Source organism: Phacochoerus africanus, chromosome 5 (assembly GCF_016906955.1).
Source record: "Phacochoerus africanus isolate WHEZ1 chromosome 5, ROS_Pafr_v1, whole genome shotgun sequence".
Classification (NCBI taxonomy): Eukaryota; Metazoa; Chordata; class Mammalia; order Artiodactyla; family Suidae; genus Phacochoerus; species Phacochoerus africanus.
This window is the reverse complement of record NC_062548.1, coordinates 124368796-124392324: the sequence shown is the minus strand read 5'-3', so window position 1 is coordinate 124392324 and position 23529 is coordinate 124368796.

Genomic DNA, 23529 nt, shown 5'->3' with positions numbered 1-23529 from the left:
ACTATTCTATCTATGACAGAGTATTAAATAAATATAATTATTATACTAGATAGAAACTAGAACAATTACTTCAGGATATGAGTAAGAAAATGCCGCTGACCTACTCAAAACCCTCCAAATCTTTCTTTCTCTAAATTTCAAAATCCCTGTTTAACATGACTTGTAAACCATATGCCATCTGGTCCCTGGCTACCTTTCCATTATTTCCCATTATTCCCATTATTCTCTTTACATAATTTTCCCAGCCATGCCCACCTCATTTACTGTGTCTAGAGTATGGTGAGCATGCTTTGTTCTAGCGATTCTTTCTTGCTCCAGTTAGCTCATGGCTTAGTTCATCATGGCACCTAGGTGTTTGTTCACATGTCCCTTCATCAAAAAGCCCCACTGTTATGAGATATATCTTGTCCCCCTAAATTCTCATGTTGAAGCCATAACCCCCAGTCCCTCTGAATGTGACTTTATTTGGAGATAAGACCTTTAAAGAGGTAATCACATTAAAATGAGGCTAGTAGAGTGAGTTTTCATTTGACCAGACTGATGTTCTTTTAAGGAGAAATGTGGACAGACACAGGGAGTCAGAGTGCACAGAGAAAAGACTGTGTGAGGACACAGCGAGAAGGTGGACATCTATACCTCAAGGAAAGAAGACTTAGAAGAATTCAATTCTGCAGCACCTTGACCTTGGGCTTCCAGCCTCCAGAACTGTGAGAAAATATTTTTATTGCTTATGCCTCACAGTCTGGTGCCTTGTAGTAAATTAATACACTCGTAGCAAATTAATACACTCGTCCTGACCACTCAATCAAGAGTATGCCTTCATCTCCCTTAACTTTAGTTTCCTTCATAGTGCTTATTCAGTGATATCGTATTACACATTTATCTTTCTTCTCATTTATTTTCTGTTCCCATACTTATACGTAAGCTCCATGAAGACTGGGACTTTACCAGGCTCTTTGTTACAATGATCAGTGCAGTGCCTGGCACATAGCAGATGCTCAATACACATTGATAAATAAATGGATATACTAGGTTGTTAATTTCTTACCTCCCTGTCTTTCTCCGCCTATCCATATTCCATCTCTGTGGAGCCTTCCTTCCTGTAGACCCTCCAGACTTTCTGGAAACCCTCTACCTCTGGGTCTTTCATTGAGAGAACTGACACTGGCCCCTCCCTTTTGGGACCTGATTACTCAAGATCTCTTGATTGCTTAGTGGTGATGTTTTATCTTGTGTTTATTTTCCCCAAGCAAAGGCAGATTAACTTGAAAAAGGTGTTTTGACCTTGGCCCTGAGTGCCACACATCTCTGTACTTATGGCTAAAGTAATATTTGCAGCCATTTTTCTGGCACTTGAATTGCAGTGTCTGCTCTATTCCGATCCTGCTGAGTGAGCCTGAGGGGAGGGCTGAGCCCAACGCAGATAATGTTTGCCCAGCCCAGGAGACACAGGCGCAGAAGAAAGCATTAATCAATAACTTCGCCTTGCTTTGCTGAAAACTTGCAATTTTGATGCTCTAAGGACTGTGTTCATTCTTATAGCTGAGTGGTGATGCCATACTCAGAATTGGGTCCATCTGCAGGGCTTGCCAGATCAAGACGATATGGATGACTGGCTTATTATTTGTAATGGAAGTATGGGAAGGGGCCAAGAATTTGTGCAAACTCTCCAGACTGGCATTCAAGGCCCTCCCCAAACTGTGTCTATGCCCTATCTCCCACTGTTCTATGTGAAGCTTCTGTTGCAATTCCAACAGAATGTTTATTGCTTCCTGGGCACAACTTTGATTCTTTCATCTCTTACAGATGCCTTCCCATCTCTGATTCCTTTCTCCTTAGTTACAAGATAAGTAATTGGGTGAGAATAGATATTGCCATTGCTTCAATAACAGAGTATACTCTCCCAGCCCTCATTTTTATCTAAAGATGTTACCCATCCTCCATGCCTGTTCTTAGTTAATAGCAATAAGTAGCTAAGAGTTAATAAGTAGTTACTATGTGGCATGGCTATCCTTAGTTTTAACATGGGATAACATATTCGATTCTTATGATGCCATGATATAATTAAAAGTATTATCTTCAATTAATTGGTGAGGGAACAGGAACAGGGATGCCATTTCCACTTCTGCAAGAAACGTCTTCTGATCTCTTTTATATGATCTAATTGCTATCTTCATGAAACTTCAACTCTTCTGCCATTTCACTTATTTGGTTTTATATACTCCTGTCCAACTCATGGTCTATGAACTCAAGAGCGAAAGCCATAATTGATAAGCTTTCTAACCATCACATTACTTCTTGCTAGACATAAGTATTTAAGAACTACTTCTTACACTGGCTTGAATTGACTTCTTGGCCCCGGCAGTCCTAGGTTTGCTGTTGAGAGTGTTTCGGACTCAGATTTCAGTGCATGGGGGGGATACTAATGTAATTCCAACCAGATCTTTGGCCATGGTTTTTGGGCGTTGGCATGTCTTGGCCCAGAACTAAGACTCTTTCTCAAGAACAACCCAAAAAGCAGCTCAGGTGTCGCTGTCTCTCTTTGGTGCTGGAGGAGGCTTGGGATGGTTTTAGAAATGCAGAGGTGACAGAATGTATCTGGGAAAACTGGGTTTTTCCCATCTGCTGGGCTCTGGGGTGGAGGTATTAAATACATCTCTCTAAAACCCTCACATGAGTTTTACTCAGGTGTCAAGTCTAGCCCTGCTCTCTAGGAATATTCCTCTACCTTCATCTCTTCCTCTGATCTCATCCAACACATATATGTGTGCCTTTCTCAAGGCATGAAGCACAGATGGCCCATTTAACTTTTCCTGGCTATGTATGTTTCATATCTTAAGCATAATTGAAAACTCCCAGAGATCAGAAGGAAAGCCTTATACTTCCTTTAATTTCCCTGATTGGGTGTAGAGCTTGGAAAGCTACCTTGGTGATGAATCCACTAGTCATTCATCATATACCCACAGGTACTTTGTAGATCAGGTAAGTACTATGGAATCAGATGACTGTGCAGATAATGAAGTAAGCCAGGGTGGCTCACAAGTACATCTGTGATAAATGAGAATTTCTGGAAAGTGTTTGAAGTCTAATATTATGTTCTGGCCACTATGGAAATTGTCCATGAGTTATAAACTGAAGCTTTAGAACTGTCCAGAAACCTGCTCACTTTGTCCAACTAATGAACTGCAGAGTCACAGTTTGAATTCAGGTCTTTCAAAATTGCCTCTGCTTTTCACACTCATTATACTTACACTTAATTGTTAAAGGATTGTGGGATTGAAAACCAGCCATAAGCTCGCTGACAGGAGTAGAGAATTGAGCATTCCCAGAGCTCTGTCTTCTCTCCTTAATGTTTTTTTCCTCAGCATACATCTGAACCAGGTTCCCATTTTCTTTAATCCTTGGCTTTGTCAATGTGCAAAGCCATTTAAAATTAATTAAATTGATTCTTATCTTCAAACTGCTCCTGGATAATGCATTCGTAGTTGCCAAAGGAGCTTTCCCAAAGGCATGGTAATGATATATTAGTTTTCCATTGTCCTTTTTTTTTTTTTTCCAGGTCCCATATTCTAGGCCTTCTATTTCCAAGAACAATAATTGTGGCTGTTAGTATCATGACAAAGAAGGAAGCAAAATGTTCCACTCTCCAGAGAGATGGAATCCCCATTAGGCTCTAGTGACAATGGTGCAGGCTTTGCTGTTTGTCTGAGAGCTTCTCTGAGACAATGGTGGGACTCTCGTTCTTGGACGTGCTGAATTCACAGTCAGACATTATGACTGTCAAGACACTGTCTTCCGTGGTGATGGATGGGAGCCTGGGTTACTGCAATTACACAAGATGAAAAAGAAATGACAAATCCTGAAAAGCTCGTGAACACAATTTTATTTTATTTTGTGCCAGAGTGTCTTCATATCATTATGTGAAACATCAAAGCTATTGTATGCCCTAATTTGAAACCCTTCTTTATTATAAACATCCACAGGGGTATTACAGAACTGTTTTGCTATTTCATGTGTCATCTCATTTAAATCTTCCAACTGTAAAATAAGACTGAGTGGGAGTGCCTGCTGTGGCCCAGTGGGTTAAAAATTTGACTGCAGTGGTTTGGGTCACTGTGCAGGTGTGGGTTCAATCCCCTGCCAGGCGTGATGGGTTAAAGGATCCAGTGCTGCTGCAGGTGTAGTGTGGGTTGCTGCTATGGCTCAGATTCAGTCTCTGGCCTGGGAACTTCCATGTGCTGTGGGCATGGCCCTAAAAATAAATAAATAAATAAGGTATGGGAATAAAACGTGTTTCAAATGGAAATAGTCGGAATTCCCATTGTGGCTCAGTGGTTAACAAATCCAACTAGGAACCATGAGGTTGCGGATTCGATCCCTGGCCTCACTCAGTGGGTTAAGGATCCAGCGTTGCCATGAGCTGTGGTGTAGGTTGCAGATGCCGTTTGGATCCTGTGTTGCTGTGGCTCTGGCATAGGCCGGCAGCTGTAGCTCTGATCATACCCCTAGCCTGGGAACCTCTGTATGCCGTGGGTGCAGCCCTAAAAAGACAAAAAGACAAAAAAAAAAGACAAAATGGAAATAATCAAAGCATGGTGACTTGAGGACATTTTTTTCCAAACTCAAAATGTTAGCAAGTCCAACTTTTAAATTTATTTTTTATTTTATATTATTTTATTTTTTGAAGTATAGTTGATCTACAATATTGTATTAGTTTTAGATGTATGGTAAAGTGATTCAGTTATCTTTTCAGATTATATTTCATTACAAGTTATTACAAGATGTTGACTATAATTCCCTGAGCTATAGAGTAAATCCTGCTGCTTATCTAGTTTACGTACAGTAATTTGTATCTATTAATCCCATGCTCTTAATTTGTCGCTCCCTTCCTCCCTCCCTCTTCCCTTTGATAACCATAAGTTTGTTTTCCATGTCTGTGAGTCTGTCTCTATTTTGCCTATAGGTTTATTCATAATATTTTTAGGTCTACATATAAATGAAGTCATGCAGTGTTTGTCTTTCTCTGTCTTAGTTCACTGTAGCAAGTGCAGCTTTGAAAGCCTTCCTTTGAGGTGTACAGGAAGTACACAGTGTACACTGGGAAGCTGGAGATGGTAACATATTAGCCCAGAGAAGAGGCCTGACTTGGTTGGGAGAAATAAAAAAGAGAACTTGGACTTCTAGGCTAGTTAACAGCTGCTTCACTGTGGCGTTGAACCCATTAGATGAAGGAGTTCTAGAATCCCAGTCTATCAGGTTTCCTCAATTCTGCTAAATCATTGTGGACCAAGAAGGTTGCCTGTCATACTTGTAAACAAAGGCTGTTGGGGTCATCAAGTCAGCAGCCACTGCAGCCACCCCCAGCTGTGCACCTTGAGGAGATTCAGGATGAAGAAAACCAGGGTACTGCCCCTCCATTGTTAAGGTGCATATCAAAGGAATGGTTTCAATAAGCCCAGACTCTTATATCTTCTCATACAGAGAAATTAACTTAAGGTGTCTGGTTTTCTTTAATTAACAGTACTCTTTGATGTTCTGACTACCTGCAAAACTCTTATCTATCCTGGCTCCTTCCCTGCCTCTTCAGAGCAGTCCCTCAGAGCTATCTGAGAGGCTGTATTCTGGGCTTGAGTCCTTAGAAAATTCACTGAATAAAGGATAATCCTCAACTTTTAAGTTGTACTTTTTTTTCCCCCATTCAATAATTTTGGTGACCAAAGAGGGGACCCAGAGCAGACTTTTCTCTTTAACCTGAACTCTCCAAGGATCTGGAGCCTGGTACCATCAGAGGCCTCTTGGGCTCGTCTGCCTCCTCAGAGAATCCAGAAGAATTTGGATGAGTCTCTCCTGGTTCTTGGATATCCCACTGAAACCGATCAGGGCTCTGAGGATCTTCTGGGCACACAGCTTTCTGTGTCCCCCATTTCTTATTTTTGGGGAATGGGCTTCAGTTTCCAAGACTCCTTGAGTTCCAAAAAGCAAGTGCAAACTGTTGCTAATCAGGGAAGGGTAGGGGATGCAGAGACCAGGGAGGAACAGTCAGGAGACAATAGTGAAGCCTTGGGGCAGGTTCCTGGTTCTTCCTCAAGGAATATACAAAACGACATCTTTGAGTTGTTCCACAGAACCAAAACTCCCAACAAATTGAAGATGTTGATAAGGCATTCTTCATTCCAAAAGAAGGATCATCAGAACCAATCCTGGGACCACCTAAACATGAGCACTGAAAAACAGTGCAAGGAGTTCCCATTATAGTGCAGTGGTTAACAAATCTGACTAGGAACCATGAGGTTGTGGGTTTGATCCCTGTCCTTGCTCAGTGGGTTAAGGATCCAGTGTTGCTGGTGGAGGGTAGGGGGGATAGGAGGTGGTGCAGGGGTGCGATCTTTAAGGCATTACTCTTCTGTGGCCCCTTTTTCCTGGCAAAGCATTCTATCTTTTTCTCCTTCATCCCAAACTCTCACGTTTCTATTCAGCAGTGGTGGACAGAGGCCTGGGTTCGGCAATACCATTATTGGCTGATAATCCTAAATTTTATTCAGTGGTGTTAAACACCTCTCTGGAGAGTGGGTTATCTTTGAAACTTTGTTTCAAGAAGAGGAACCTGAATTATCCTCTGTTGAAAGACACTGGGGACATTTTTGATCAGTTTAGACACTGAGTGGGTTATGCTCAGTTGAAAGACTAGGATGACTTCACTCAATTGAAAGACACTGAGTAAGTTTGAACTAGATAATTAGGTAGCAGACTGGCCTGTCGTTTTCCTTGAGTTGGCAACTTTCATAGAGTTTGTCAAGATAGAAGTGAAGATATTTTATGAGAGTTTTCAGCTCCAAAGAAGGGACATCTCCTCCCAGCTGGCAACAGCTTTCGTAGGCAACTGAGAAACTTATGGGAGCCACGGAGGCAAGTCCTTACGCCATGCAACCCTGCCTATAGGGAAACCCACTCATTTTATTTTATTTATTTATTTATTTATTTATTTATTTATTTATTTATTTATTTATGTCTTTTAGGGCTGCACCCATGGCTTATGGAGGCTGGGGGTGGAATCGGAGCTGTAGCCCCTGGCCTATGCCACAGTAATGCCAGATCTGAGTCATGTCTGCAACCTACACCACAGCTCATGGCAATGCCACATCCTTAACCCACTGAGCGAGGCCAAGGATCAAACCTGCATGCTCATGGATACTAGCCAGGTTTGTTTCCAGCAAGCCACGATGGGAACTCCAAGAAACCCACTCATTTTAATTAAAAGCTTGCTCTGCTGAGATACCCATAAGAACTCCCAAGATCCAAGCACCTCAGGGTGGGTCTTATACTACTGGAGGGAGAACCTGAGACACTGAAGAGGGCTAAGAATGACTCTAAGGTAAACCCTAGGGAAGTTTGCTCACAAGCAGCATATTGGCCCACTAAGTTATTGTCACTAGAAATTTCATTTTGACAGTCAGACCTCAGAATGGGGAATAAACTTTCAAAACAAAAGATAAAGGAAAGACAGATTGCCAGCCTCCAACTAACTACCCAGCCAGGTTCATGTGCAATATATATGGAAATTTTACTTGCAAATACTTCATGGGGAAACTATACTAGAGGAGATCTCAATCTAAAATGGCCAAATTGTGCTCTTTTGATATTCTAAAACCATTTTTTTTATATACACAGTTAGCAAAGCCACCTTGATAGAACATCTTTTCAGAATTCTGACCTTAAGGAAACAAAAGCCCTTCTAGGGGAACTTGCATTTCTCTTCCTGTGCCTTGAGATGTAAATGTTCTACCTGATCTTTGGTGTGTGTGTGTGTGTGTGTGTGTGTGTGTGTGTGTGTGTGTGTGTGTCGATGTGCGTGTTTGTGTTTTGCGAACTTGGTCTCTGCCATCCTGAAGGTACACTTATGGTGTATTTTTGGCAGTCCATCAAATACACTGGGATTCTGAGCAGTCTTTTGTCTGACTGTGCCAGCTCTCAGGGGCTTTATGCCATTTTAATCTTTGTTGTGTCAGTCTATACAACACAGACCTTTACTTTCTTAGACTCATTTTGGGAGCAAACTTTCTGGATCTTGTTTAGATTGTATCCTTTGCACTCTTTTGTGGTGATACCTCTTGTGCCTTACTGCTTTGAGTCACTATTAAGTTATATCGCATTAATGTCCAGATGATGGATCCTTTAAATATAGACAGAACTCTGACTCTTTTAGCTTCTAAATACATCTTGAATCCACCTACCTTTCTTTCTCTCCCTTGTCATGGTCTGTGCACGTGGGCAGAGAAAGAATTTTCCAGCATAGTTAGGTGAAAGAGAAAGATAAGTTATTGAGATAAGAAATGTTGCTAGCACAGCAAGACGATTTCCTGATGATCAGAGAGAGCCGACACCAGGCACCTCTTTTTTTACAGCCAAGAGAGGGGAGAGGTCTTACAACATACCTGCTGACCTGCTGATTGGTTGGGAAAGGGGGGGCGTCTTATGATGCACTTGCAAGTTGACTGGGGGATACAATACCCCTATAGGGGTGGGGTGAGGAGTGGTCCTTTCCTAGTAGGGAGCAGGAAGGTGTAGGTCAGCTTGCTCAATATGGGGCAGGGAGCATTACAATAAGATGGGTGGGGCAATGATAAACGTTTGGTAATTCTTGTCATGGACAGAGGCTTTGAGTTGTTTCTCCTTGATGGGACCTTGAAGTCCCACATCCCCCAGCCACACCCTCACCCAAGTCACCACAATTTCAGCTGGGGCTCTGTACACTGACTTTACTGGCCCCCTAACATCTGTCCTCACTTATGCTCCCCAAACCATTCTCCATCCTGCAACCAGAGTTATAAAGGTGGAAGAGAAAGTGGGGTTGGCAGATTGGGTGCCTGGGCTCGAGGTGCTGTGTGGGTGACATCTTCAGGGAGGTTACTCCAGGGCTTCCCTGCCCCAAGAAGTCACATGCTTCCCTCTTCCTTAGTGCTTGTTTGGTAAATACGTTTTAATTAGTACAAAGAGGCAGGCTGGACCTCATTATCCTCAGGCAGTGATCTTGTTCCAGAATGAGGAGAATGCCAGCGTGTGTGCCCAGAAAATGCTAGGGCTATCAGGGAACTGCTGAAAGTGAGGGTTGAAAGGCATCTAACAGTTTACTTGGACTAAAGAAAAGAAAAATGGATCATGCGACTCCAGTTAGCAAGAAAACAGTGGTCCCTTATATTTCTTTGTGAAGGTTTCCTATGAGAGATCCAGCCCTTGTTTTCCAGATGCTATGTATAAGCCATATTATAGAACAGAAGTTTTCACATTTAAGTGTATGTTAGAATCACAGGCAGAACTTGAAACAGTTCCTGAGTTTACCTCCAGGAGCTCTGATTTTGAGAAACCCAGAGTGAGTTGAAGAGCCTGCAGCTTTAGAAATATATTTTTTTTAAGTTGTCATAAAATATACATAACATAAATAGCCTTTTTTTTTTGCTTTTTTTGGGCGGTGCACACCCATGGCATATGGAAGTTTCCAGGCTAGGGGTTGAATCAGAGCTACAGCTGCTGGCCTACGCCACTGTCACATCAGCACAGGATCTGAACCTCATCTGTGACCTACACCACAGCTCAAGGCAGCGCCGGATCATTAATCCACTGAGCAAGGCCAGAGATCAAACCCGCATTCTCATGGATACTGGTTGGATTCCTTTCCACTGAGCCATGATGGGAACTCCCATCTTAACTATTTTTAAGTGTACAGTTCAGTGGCATAAATTATATTTACATTGTCATGCAGCCATTACTACTATCCATCTTCAGAGCTCTTTTCACTTTGCATAACTAAAAATTTAGTATTGTACCTATTGTAAAAAAATTAATAAACAGAAACCTCATTTAAATAGAGTTGGGAGACCATCAAGGGGAGCTCTCAAGCCCTGCAACTTTAGCAGAGTCCAACAAAGAAGAAGAAAGATTCATTCCTTGACACAGACTCAGCCAATGAAAAGCCATGGACTCTGCTTACTCTAGACCTCCCAAATTCCTTCCACCCTCTATAAAAGTGTTCACTTTCCTTTGCTGCGCAGGGACTTGCACATGACTCTTTATGGTTGCAGACCTCCAACTTCAATTCTTTCCTTAACCCAAATAAACCTATCTCTGCTGGAGAAATATCTAACCATCTATTTATTTCAGGTCAATACCAGTAAACACTGAATCTCAGCTCTCCTCTCCCCTTAGTCACTGGTAACCATCATTCTACTTTCTGCCCCTATGAGACTACACTAGGTACCTCATACAAGTTTAAGTTACACATATTTGTCTTTTTGTGACCAGCTTATTTCACTTAATATCATATCCTCAAGGCTAGTCCATGCTGTAGCATGTGTTGGTATTTTCTTCCTTTTCAAGGCTGAATAACATTCCATTGCATATGTATGTCACATTTTGTTTATCCATTCACCTCTTGATGGACCTTTGGATAACTTCTGCTTTTTGGCTACTGTGAATGATGCTGTCTTTGAACATGGGTGTATAAATGTCTTTTTGAGACTCTGATTTCAATTCTTTTGGGAACCTACATTGTTACCAGCTTCCCAGGTGATTTTACTGCAGATGGTGTTCAGCCCACACTTTGAGAATGTAGGTGTAGTGGAAAACACCAGCTAAGTGTGGATGCAAATTCTGGTCTACACCTACTGCTGTGTCTCTAGGTAGTGATCTATCCCAGCATTCCTCAAAAGGGCCTGTTGAACCAGAGCATTTAATGTTATGTCTCAAATCAAAATGCCAGAAGCTAAATTTTAATCTAAGTGTCTAAGCTTTTGAAGGTAATATTTGTCAAGATGTGTGAAAAATAGATTGTTCACAGAATCAAATTTATCTCCCCTACTGGACAAGGAAAAAGTTATTTTACTAACCAAAGATGCTCTTAGCCTGTGCCAGACATAGTTAAGCATTTACATAGATGTCTTTCCCTGATCCTCACCATAGCTCTGTAAGAAAGGCATTTATTACTAATTCTCCCATTTTCCAGCGTGGAAATCAAAGCTTAGAAAATATATGTGACCTGTACATACAGTCACATAACTGGCTTTGACTAGACTCCTGACTCAGAGCACTCTTCACTCCACCAGAACATAAATGGAATTGGAAACAATGTGCCTTTGAACCTTACTGCTCAGGAATTCATAGCTGGAGAAAGTATATGGAGTTGATCTTTGATGGGAGTTCCTGCTGGTGAAGGCAGGGACAGAACTGGGCACATTTGCCCAAGGCAGAAATGAGAGCTGCTGGGATGGCCACACATGCAGGCAGGAGGCCTATGGGGAAGACGCAATGAAAAAGATAAGGAAGCAGCTGGATGCTGCCCACAAGGGAGGGAGTGAAGTCTTTCTGGGTGGGCAGGGGCCTCTCTGGACTGACCACAAAGGCTCGGCCAGTGTACCTGGGTGGAGGGCTTCATGGGAGGGGCTGGGGCAGGTTATGAGACACAGTGCTCACTGCATTGGCCGTTGTTCTGCTCGGCTCCTATTTTCCTGACTTCTTCCCTTCTGTCCTTCTTTGACAGAGAGAATGGAGGATGTTCTGCTCATCTGCTCTGGCCTGGAAAGTTACACTCCATTCTGGGCCTCAATTTCACAGGACAGTAGCTTGAACTGGCTGCTGGAAACCCCTCATTCTTCAATGGCAAAATCCCTTCTGCCTCCACTGAAGCCACCTTCTACTTGAGGTGCCAAATCATGAAGACCTCCAACCTCTTCTGAACTATGAAAAGACTTAGACAATGATAAATGTCCAAAGGCTAAAAATCTCAGGAAGGTTTGGTGACTTTACACATGAGTTACACTGGTTACTTGCCAAATGAGGAGGAACCAGACTTTCCCAGCAAGAAATCCAGCCCTCTCCACCCAACTCCCCAGTAGATCCCATGGCTCAGAAGAGGCAGAGAAGCTTCTGGATATGAGGACCCTGTTGATGTGTGGGAACTTTCCTGTTTTCTCAGGGATCTTTCCCTTCGACATGTGCACTCCCAGGACTGCCAGATCCAAGGAAGGTGTCTCCTCTGACTTGTCACCTGGGGACACTAAGAAAGGAAAAGTTTGGGCTGTATTTTTAAATGTTAACTTATGCTTCAAAAGTGAAAAACTGTAATTCATACATTTGGGCATAAACTCCTCACCAAGTTTAGAGATTTAGCTGTTGTAGGAGACTACCTCATTAAGTAAAATGTCACCCAGAACTTCAAAGTTAAGGCCATTTTTTCCTGAAGTTCCTCTTCCACTAAGGCCTGCTTTGATTCTGGTGGCCCGTCAGTTGGCCGTCAGTTGGCCTCTTCCAGATAGACAGAGGCACCCAGAGAATACAGAGGCACCAAATAGACACAAAAATTCCCCCTGGCTCCTGCCAGCACTTGGAGGTAGGATGGGACTCAAAAGACTGCACTGAACCAAAGGGAAATTTTTAGGGAGAGAGGCACAAATGGCAAGGTGCATAAAGCAGTATGAATCACACAACAAGAAGTTGTGAATTTGACTATGGCTGGCAGGTAGATGTAGGTCCTGAACTTGCATGTTCTCTTTATCCCAACTGCTGTCTGGGCCACGTTTCCAGGCTCTGCGTAGCTGGCCCCACTCTCAGACCCCAGAAGACCAGCAGACAGAACCCTCCCTTGATGCCTCAGGGTCTTCATGGTCAAGGCCAAGGTCAAGCCCCTCAACACACTCCCTCAGCTAGTGTCAGCTGTGGTAACTGACTAGGTGAATTTTCCCACTATTCGTGTGAGACATCAACCACCCACATCTAGGATGTTGCCTGATGCTGGACACAGAGTAAAAATATCTTAACCCTACAATTACCCTGAGAATTTATGGCATCATTGCACATGCACTGGGACCCCAGGGACCTTCTGACATGACCTCACACCAGAACATTTGTCAGTTCATACTAGCAACAGAACAGGTTTACTTTATCTGCAAGTGTTTTTTGCTGTTGTTGTTTTGTTTTGTTTTTGTTACCTTTAAAACACTAGCTGAATTAATGTAGTAAATGAATTAGAGTGAGTGACCTATTTAGATCTAAATCTAAATTGACCTTTGTGTGGGTTTTGGTTACAATGATTCTTTTATTTTAGGAGGAATGAAAGGTAAAGACCTTCTCACAGATAAGGGTCACATTTTCTTGCCTTCATCAGCAAGTAGGACAGATGTAAGAGCAATTAATTGGTTCCCTAGACAGGAGATTTTGGGCCTCTGAGAATCAGATTTTCAGTATAGAGCCAGATACCTCAGTCACCATACCCAGCCAGAGCCCATGTGGGGGCTTTGATAAGCTCATAATTAAGTCTGTTCACATTAGGGTGCTGGTACTTAATGCTAAACAGGATTGTGGGGGCTGGAAAATGAACCAAGTGCAGAGTTTACAGTATGGATTCTATTTCTGGATTTCTCTCCAGGTAACCTTGAGGAAAATGTCATCTCTGTGAGCCCCACTTCTGCCATCTGTTTTTTTTTTTTTTTTTTAAATAGGAAAAAAATTACCAGTCTACTAAAAATTACACTGCTTTGTAGGTACAAATACTTCCTACAAAATAATTCAAACTAGTTCACACTGAAGTGTTAATGACTCATCTGTTCATCATTCTTCCTGTTTTTAGAGGAATCTGAAGTGTCCTGATCTCTCGGAGTTTATGGAATTGGGTACTAGGCTTGGCGCTTTGTAGACACAATCTCATTTAAGGCTGAAAATAATCGTCTAAGGCAGTGATTCTCAGGCTTTGTATGCATCAGAAGTAGCTGGGGAAGTTGGAAATGCAGATCCCTGGGCCTCACCTCTAGAGTTTCTGAGATGGGACCTGAGAGTCTGCATTTCTAATGAGGTCCCAGGAGATGCTGAGCCTGCTGGTTGAGGCCCACACAGTGAGAACCAGTGCTGGAGGCATGTGTACTATTATTTCAATCTCACAGATGACGTCATAGGACATAGAGAAACAACCCAACATTTTTCTTTATATTTTGTTTGTTTGTTTGTTTGTTTTTTGTGGCATATGGGATTTCCCAGGTTAGGCATTGAATCAGAGCTGCAGCTGCTGGCCTATACCACAGCCACAGCAATGCAGGATCTGAGCCATGTCTGCAACATACACTGCAGCTTGCAGCAACTTTGGATCCTTAACCCACTGAATAAGGCCAGGGATCAAACCTGCATCCTCATGACTACTATTTGGGTTCCTAACCTGCTGAGCCACATTAGGAACTCCTTTTCTTTATATTTTGGACACTCTTGCTTCAAAAATCTCTTCCTACCACAAGATCATAAGGTAATTTCCTGAACTATCTTCTAAATCTTTTATGACTTACCCTCTATGACTAAGTATTCAGTTAACTTGGAATTGATTCTGGGTATACTGTGAGGTTAGGAACCAGTTTCATTCATTTTTCCATAGAGATAACTAAATACCCCAGCATCTATTATTGAACAGTCTCTTATTTGTCCATTCTAACATTTATGCATTTTAACATTATTGTAAAATATGTTTATGATCTTTCTTTCCTAACCCTGAACGAGTACCAATTTTTTCCTTAATTTCTAGTTTTCCTTCTCTCTCCTCCCATCCTCTCCTTTCCTCTCTTCTCCATCATCTTCCATATTCTTCTTCTAGACAAGTTTCTGTAGGTAGTAAGGCAAGTCATTGGTCTTGCCCTTCTCCAGGAGTGTCTGGATCCCGGCCTTTGCTTTTTGGTATTTATTTTAGAGTCTTTTTTTTCCCAAGTTCCACACCCAACTCTATATGGATGTTGATTGCAATTGCATTGAATCTTTACATATATTTGGGAGATTTGGCGAGTTTACAATATTGTCTTTTCCAAGGATGTGGTGTACATATCCATTAATTATCTTTCTTTTTTTTTTTTTTCCTTTTCTAGGGCCACTCCCATGGCATATGGAGGTTCCCAGGCTAGGGGTCTAATTGGAGTTGTAGCCACCAGCCTATGCCAGAGCCACAGCAACACCAGATCTGAGCCGTTTCTGCGACCTACACCACAGCTCATGACAACACCGGATCCCCAATCCACTGAGTAAGGCCAAGGATCGAACCCACAACCTCATGGTTCCTGGTTGGATTCGTTAACTACTGAGTCATGACAGGAACTCCTATCTTTCATTGTTTTTTAACAAAATTTTATGGTATTCTCCATAAGAATCTTGCATGTCTTTTGTTCAATTTATTCCTAAATATTTTCAAGGTTTTCATTGTTATCATTGCTATTATAAAAGTATGCTTTTTTAAAATTATAATTTCTAGATTTCTACTGTTGGACTATAGAAATCTAATTAATTTTATGGTGAATTTGTATCTTGTAAATTATCCAAACTCTCCAAATAATCCTAATAATAAACTGTAGATTATCTTTCATTTTCAGTATAAAAATTATATGGTCTATAAATAATATATTTTGACTCTTTTCTCTCTATTTTTTATACTTCTTTCTTTCTGTCTTTTATTTGTTTTTATTAAGGTGCTAACTAGGCCTCCAGAGTTTTTTCCTTGTCTCACTCTTTTACTCTTATCAGAGTTCTGAAGGAAGGAGTTATTTCCTTTGAATCTCTGCTAAAAAAAAATCTCTCCCTCTTACAGTCTTAAGATATGTGATAATGGTGGGTTTGTAAAATAACTGTCAGACCACACCAGCCCATATATGCTTTAACTTCTGAAGTCATGGCAGGATTATTTCATTTAATTTAAATGCAGGTTTCAATTTGAATAATTGGAAAACATCTTTCATTCAAGATGACAGTAATGTTGAAAATCGTAATTCTACTGTACATTTGCATAACACTTACATAATAAAGCCCTTTTGGTGGGATCCCAAGGTCTCTAGCCTAGAAACATTGCACAGCCCTCCCTTGCAGGACTCCTCTTTAAAAACTTTGTCAGGAAAATATTGAATTTAAAAAGAATGTCAGCAGTAAGGTTCTCACACACTCCTTAATTTTATGGTGGCCCATGTTTGCCATAGAATTTCTAGGCAGTGGAGGTAAAAACTAAAGGAGTAAGGGTGCAGGATTGCTTTTTACATTTTGACACCTGGGCCTTTCTTGGCTGAGTCTGGCCCAGCCATGTGCTTACTTCTGCAACCTGACTAATGTTTTCTTGCTTCCAAATCATACAATAATGCTGCCCAATTTTTTCTTGGATGCCTTCGGGGCAGAATAATAACTCAGGTAGTCAGTGTAGGAGCATGGGCTTCAATGCATTCTTTGATGTGGCCATGGATTAACATTTGTGCCTTAAAGGCTCCAGGGAGTAACATCCCCATAGGACTTGTTTACTATAGGGAGTGTACCTACATCCAGATGGACAGTAATCCCTAATCCCCTGTGACTCAGTTTACGGAAGAAAAGGTCAAAGAAATCATGTGACTTATGGGACATTTCCACCCCTAAGACCCCTATTGGACAAGGACTGATATAGGTAATTGGGCAAGGCCAATGGGAGAAAAACACATTTTTTTGGACCCCATGTTGGTAAACCCCCATCCTTAGGGGATAAAAACCACTATAAGATAATAGAGAGAGGAGGCTCTTCTCCCCACAGCCAGCAGCCCTACAAGCTATTTGCCTTCCTGTAATAAATAAAGACTGCTTGCTTGCTGCCTGTGTGCTCTCAAAATCCATCCTTCTGCTGCGTGAACCAGAACCTGGATTCTAGGAACAAATTTCTGCCATCACCATCAACCTGCTTTTAGGTCAGTTCCTCTCAAAGTGTTTATGTACTGGTTTACAGTGAGATAACTACAGAAAAGGAGAGCAAACATTTGGAACTTTTTACAGAAAATTGATATTGTTTTGGCATTTTCACTACATTTATCAAAAGTATCAGGTGACAATGGATTAGCTGTTTATATTTATTTATGTATTTGTGTGTGTTTATGTATGTGTGTTAGATATAAAAATTGGCCACGTGGCATGCAGAAGTTCTCAGGCCAGGGATCAAACCTGCACCACAGTAGTGACCAGAGCCACAGCAGTGACAACACTGGATCCTTAACCCCTTGAGCCACCAGGGAACTTCCAAGACATTGTAAAATGAAGCATCCTTTATAGCAGAGAATGTTTCTGACATTTAGCCCATTGTTTTGTTGAAAGGTTTAAGGAAAAAAGACCATTCAACCTTTTTAAAATTATTATTATAGTTGGTTTACTGTTGTCAACTTAAAAAATGCACAACCTGAAAATTGGGAGTTAAGTTTTATTTGGGGCAAAATTAGGACTTAAGCCTGGGATACAGCATCTCAGGTAACCCTGAGGAACCCTCAGAGGAGGTGAGGGGGAAGATAAGATATGTGAGTTTTTGCAACAAAGGGAAATTAATAGGAATAAAAAAGATTTGCAGAAAACCAGATTTACAGAGAAAAATGTACAGAAAATCAGTTTCTATGGGAAGAGGTAAAGTCTGGGCTTACTGGAATCAAGCCTTTGATATGCACCTCAGCTGTGGGCCCCTCTTCTTTGTTTCTTTCCCGAGCGCCCTCAGGGCTCACTGGACCAATCTTGGGAGTGGCTATTCTCACAGATGACCTTGACATCTTTTGTTTTGTTCACTTAACTGCAGCCCAGGAAGCAGTATTTTAAAGCTAAGAGGAAAGGGAGACTATCTGGATATAAGGCTGCTTTGTCAACAAAGTTTTGTTTCATTAGTGAGCCGGTAACACTGGCCTCTCCGTCTTGTACACTTTTTTCTGTCCTTTTTGTATCTGCTGATGCAAGACACGTGGAAGGAACTACGCAAATCTCTGCAGAATAAGTGTATAGCTTTCTATATGCATTTGCTCATCCTAGAATGAATTTTGGGTGCTGCCTCTGTCAAGAAGGCAGCTGTGAACAAGTGGATAAGATCAATGAAGTTTCTGTCTTCATACAGCTTACATTCTAGTATGTAGGGATGAAGGAATGATAAAGTTAGTGTTCAGGGAATATTTGAGGGACAACAAGGCTCCCTAAGTAGCTAGTGCACCTCTCCAGCTTTATCATCTGGAGACAGCTTTCCTTTTGCTTGGCAAGATAAACCAACCAAGGAGGAGACAGTCTGGCTTCCAAGAATCAGACAGAGAGGCTGCACTGAAAGCACTTCAAGAACAGGCACCAGCCCCAGAATCATTCATCTCAGGGCACAGTCATGATGTGAGAAATACTGCCTGGTAATCTTGTCACGTTGACAATGCAGCCTGAGGATGCCCTTATCATTGTGTCTCAGCCTCACTGTGGGATCTTACAGATTGTGCTGAAGAAAAGGATCCTTTAAAAAACAAAATGGGCAAAGGAAGAGAAACAACTCCTTCCTCCAGAAACCCAGGGCCTCTATTTTGGATTTAATTCTGTCACTGCCAAGTGTAGAGCCCAATAACCTAAAATAGAGTTATTATTTCATAAGGTTTCAAAGCAAAGGACTAAATTTGTCTGAGTAATAGCTTTTGTAATCAAGAGCAGTGGTTTTCAGATTTCACTTTTTCTTAGAGAACACACCCTATATTGGAACAAAATCTTATGTGAAAGCTAAAGTTACAAACTGGATTAATTTATTCGCTCCAAAGGTATTACTTGAGCCATACCAAATGCCAGACACATACTAGGCACTAATAGCAAACAAAAATTTTACAACCAAATGTGAGGAGAAGACAACAACAACAACAACAAAGGTTATGTACCATAGGGAAAATAAAGGTGGGGGATATACTAGGGAATGCCAAGATTGATGCCATATATATGGTGCTTAGTAAAGGTCCCTTGATGAGTTAACATTTGAAAAGACTTGGAGCAAGTGAGGGAAGGAATCTTCAAGGTTCAGGGGGAAGAGCATTTTAAGCAAGAAAGCATGTGCAAACATCCTGAGGTAGGTGTGTGCATACAGAGTTCCAGGAATGGCAGGAGGTGGATGAGGTCTGCAGACAGAGAAAGTAAGGGGTCTGGAGAGGTAGTGAGGAGAATGGAGAAGAGGCAGATTATGATTTTTTTTTTCTGAATCCTGAGTGTGATGCAAAGCTGTTGAAGAATTTTGAACAGAGGAGAAACATAGTTTGGCTTACATTTTAAATGTGCCTCAGGAAGCAGGACAGCTATGTATTTGTAGGAACCGGAAGGAAAGCAGAACAAATGGGTACAAATGAAGATGAGATGATAGGAGCTTGAGAAATATTCCCTCGGATTGCTTCTCTTTTCTTAGTGAATTAAGAAGTTATCCGTCAAGAGCTGGTATGGGAGAGGAATCATTAGAAGTATCAAAGGACAAGGGAGGGCAGAATAGCTTTTTAGTGGAATGAGAGAGTGAACTAGGAAAATGAGAGTTGCCATGTAGCACGAAGTCCTGGTCATGAGCTCATCATTTGTTATCCTGAATCTCAAAGGAGAACAGTTAGAAGGTTTGTGTATTATTCTCCAGCTGTGATCCAGGTTTGGTTTTACAACCTTCATCCATCTGCCCTAGTGTATGGTACCAGGAGGAAGGAGATGGAGGGCCTGGCTTCTCTTCATTCACAGCAGGAAGTATTGGACTGAACGAGGAGGAAGAGGCAAGGGAGAAATTATAATGATGAACCAGAGTATCCAATTCTGAATGTGAAGGGAAAGAAAACTGAGCAAGGGCAAGATCAAAATACTTTAGGTCCTGGTGGAGTCACAGACTTGTAGAGATAGATATTAGAGGGGTATTAGGACAGTGAGGTAGAAAGATAGGCAGAAGGACTAGAGGTAGAGTGTCTGAAATTATGATTGGGGAAGGGGCTGGTGCCTTTTGTGTTACAAGGACTAATATAAGGCCATTGGAAGAGGCCAAGAGAATGGAGGGAAATCAGAGGAGGAAACAATGTCAAGTCACCCAAAGGCCCCAAAAGGATCATCTGTGTGGACCCCGAAGCCAACAAGTATCAGGACAGAAGTACATAGTGCTGGTGAGAAGAGCCCAAGGAAGAGCTATAAGGGAGTCTACAGATGCCTGGGGCAGAGCGGTGAGTAAGGAAGTCCTAAGGAGCTTCTAAGTCGGACTTGGGCAGTTGAGGGAGGAGACAGGGGCAATGGCCAGCAGGGAGAGCTAAATCCTTCTTCACTTCTTTTCTAAAGTAGCCACTCAGGCACCACCAGGAAACATTCAGGGTTTACACAGAGGGCTGGAATATATCAGTTTGAAAGACCAGCAAAACTTTGAAGCAAGGGTTTTCTTTTTTTTCTTTTTTTTTTTTTTTGTCTTTTTGCTATTTCTTTGGACCGCTTCCGCGGCATATGGAGGTTCCCAGGCTAGGGGTCAAATCGGAGCTGTAGCCACCGGCCTACGCCAGAGCCACAGCAACGCGGGATCCGAGCCGCGTCTGCAACCTACACCACAGCTCACGGCAATGCCGGATCGTTAACCCCACTGAGCAAGGACAGGGACCGAACCCGCAACCTCATGGTTCCTAGTCGGATTCGTTAACCACTGCGCCACAACGGGAACTCCAAAGCAAGGGTTTTCAGCGATCATTTTGCACAAGCACAATGCCCTACAAATTCCTTGTGCTCACTGGTTTGTGTTTCCCTGTCCTGTGGAATATCCTCGTCTGTCTTGCCCACTTAGCTCTCCAAGCACCAAACCTCTGCAGCCATGAACACACAACTTTAAATAAACACACAGTCCTGGTAAGGGTTTGGCACATCCTGTCCACTCTCCATCAGCTGCTGTTCCATCTTTGTTGGAGCCCCCGTTTTTGCCTCTGTGTTCTAGCCCCTGTTACCAACTTTTGGACCCTTGATTTGGAGACATGTTTGAACACCTTCTTTGGCTTACCGAACCCAGTCTCTTGCTCCCTTCTCAATTCTTGAATGCTCACCTGGTCTTTTATTTCTTTGGATAGGCAAGAAATAGATTTATTGAGATAAAATGCTTGTGAGAGATGCAGTTGGGCAGGCAAGGAGACTCTGCCCCCCCCTGCTCACCCGGTCTTAATGACACACACAGTTTTGGCTTCATCTTTTAGCCGTAAGCATCTTAGTGGGAGGAAAGAAGATGGTGGGGTCTATTGCCCCCACCCCCACCCCAAAGTTATATGATGATGTTCTTGATAGGGGAATAAGACTAGATAACTGAAGCCTGATAGAAATATGACAAGGACATAACATGAGGTATATATATTATGAATCATCAGCCATGGTTCTCTTTTTTTTTGTGACACTGTCAAAATTTTACATTCTTCATCAAGATAGACAATAAAATAAAAGAGAAAACATGGGTATCAACTTATACCATACTGCTACCATATCCAGAATAGTTTTTTTTCCCTCCAAATAAATTTGGCTATAACAACTGGGCCCATTGTACCTCATCTTCCCACCCACACCCTAGTCACCCACCAAGGGAGAGAGATTGGGAGACACTACCTCCCTCTCCCACTGTCTATCGGATTCTTCCTTCCAAGATCCTAATCAGGTTCCAGGTCCTTCAGAGAACCTTTCATAAAATTCCTTCCTCTTGCTAAACTCCTACATGCATAGGACTATATGTTTGGATGGGTTTCTCTGATTTATTTGTTGTCTCTGGGGTTTTCTGACTGCCTCAGATACCAGCACAAGCTCCTGGGGGAGGGACCAGCATCTAGGAGCACCCAGAGCCTCAGTGGTACTTGATTGTTGGCCTTGTCTATTTCCCTGCTGAGGGGCTGATGCCCAGATGCTGTCCAGGAAGCTTCAGGAGCAGGGCAATTTATCCTCTGCTGAGACAGGAGGTGGTTGGAATCACACCTGTTAGAGAAGATTGCCTGGCTTTTACTTTTTGCTCTACTGCTTATACACCATGGTCCCCTGGTCTTGTATCCTTGTGCAGCATTTCTTCACCTGTAAAATAGAGGTGATGATAGTATCTACCCAATAGGGTGGTAGTGAGGATTAAATTAGACAATTCATGTAAACATGCCTAGAGTAGTGTCTATATTAAAATAAGCATTCAGCATATGTCTGTTACTGTGATTTGCTCTCTTTCCCTGTGACCCCTAATCTATTTTCCTCGGTAGGTCAAATGGATTGTAAGCTTTCCCATCTGCAGTGGTAAGTTCCCTGTTGCTGTTGTGCACACCCCTATTATCAATTCAAACTCAGTCATAGCCCTTGCTTCATTGTTGGGATTTAAACAGTCTCTTGGATGTCCTGAGCATTAGTTGTAATGATTGTAGCAGCTCTTTACAATTTATAAAGTGGTTTCATGGCTTTATTCCCTTCATCTTCTTTCAGCACCAGGGATGCTATATACAGTTGTGGGAGTTGTGTACTGCTCAGTTGCAGCAGGCATCATTCACATTGCATTCTATATGAATGGCGCCCCCTAAAGTTCTGCTTTGCCCTGCTTTCCATGTGGTATTGAACCTGCTCATGGCTGTCCTGTGAGCTTAGTGTTATTCTTATTTTTAAAAAAATAAGAAAACTGGGACTTAAAGGAATTTTTTTTTAAATCCAAAATATAAAGAAAGAGGTTTTACAATAAGTTTTGTGCCTGCTTTTCCTAGTCTGTGTATTTTATCAGTTGCCAGGAAATTACTCTGGAGAGAAGCAAACAATCAATTTCAAACTGTTTGCCTTTATTGCATCTTCTTTTCCACCCCCACATTGAGAAATGGAAAATCCAATAACTAATAAAGAGCATGGTAAAGTCCTTTCCCTTTGTCAAAAGGGTTTAATCATTGGGGTGAACTCCACAAATATTTGTGCAGTGGATGAGGGAATGAGTCAGCGAATATGGCGCTTCCTTGTGCTAAGAATCCTTGGAGCTTCCTTCATGGTCTTTGGGTGATAGGGCAGCTCTGACCTGGGTGGGTGTGTCTGTTGGGAGGAATGCTCAGCCCCTGTGCTCACTAGGCTTCTAAGAATGAATACATACCTCAGTGATGCCTATTGCATATGTAGCCTGTCCATGGGCCAAGGTACCATTTCTCTTTGTTGGGATTCAATGGGACATTGACTGGGACTCAAGCATCCACCATGAACCCATTTTCCTTTTTTTTTTTTTTCTGGTCTTTTTGCCATTTCTTGGGCCACTCCTGCGGCATATGGAGGTTCCCAGGCTAGGGGTCAAATCAGAGCTGTAGCGGGATCTGGCTGTGTCTGCGACCTACACCACAGCTCATGGCAACGCCGGATCCTTAACCCACTGAGCAAGGCCAGAGATCGAACCTACAACCTCATGGTTCCTAGTCGGATTCGTTAACCACTGCGCCACGACGGGAACTCCCATGAACCCATTTTCTAAGAGAAAGGCTGTCGGTGTACACAGAGGTTGTTTTCAGTACCCAGAGCTTTGACTAATCCTCCCCTCCTCTTGCAGTTTGCCTTTGAGTGGGGTCCACCAGGGTCTTCCCTGGCATCTGGCTCCAATTCAGTCTCTATAGGGTCTGCCCCAGGGACACTCTCTTTTCCCGTGATCTTTGTCAAACACTAATTGCTTGGGGAAGTGGTAGCAAGTTTGTTTGTTTAGCAAAGCTCTCAAAGCTCTCTCCATAGTCCATAATCAGACCCTAAACCATAATCTGACCCCTCTTCCCAGCCTCTCTCTTC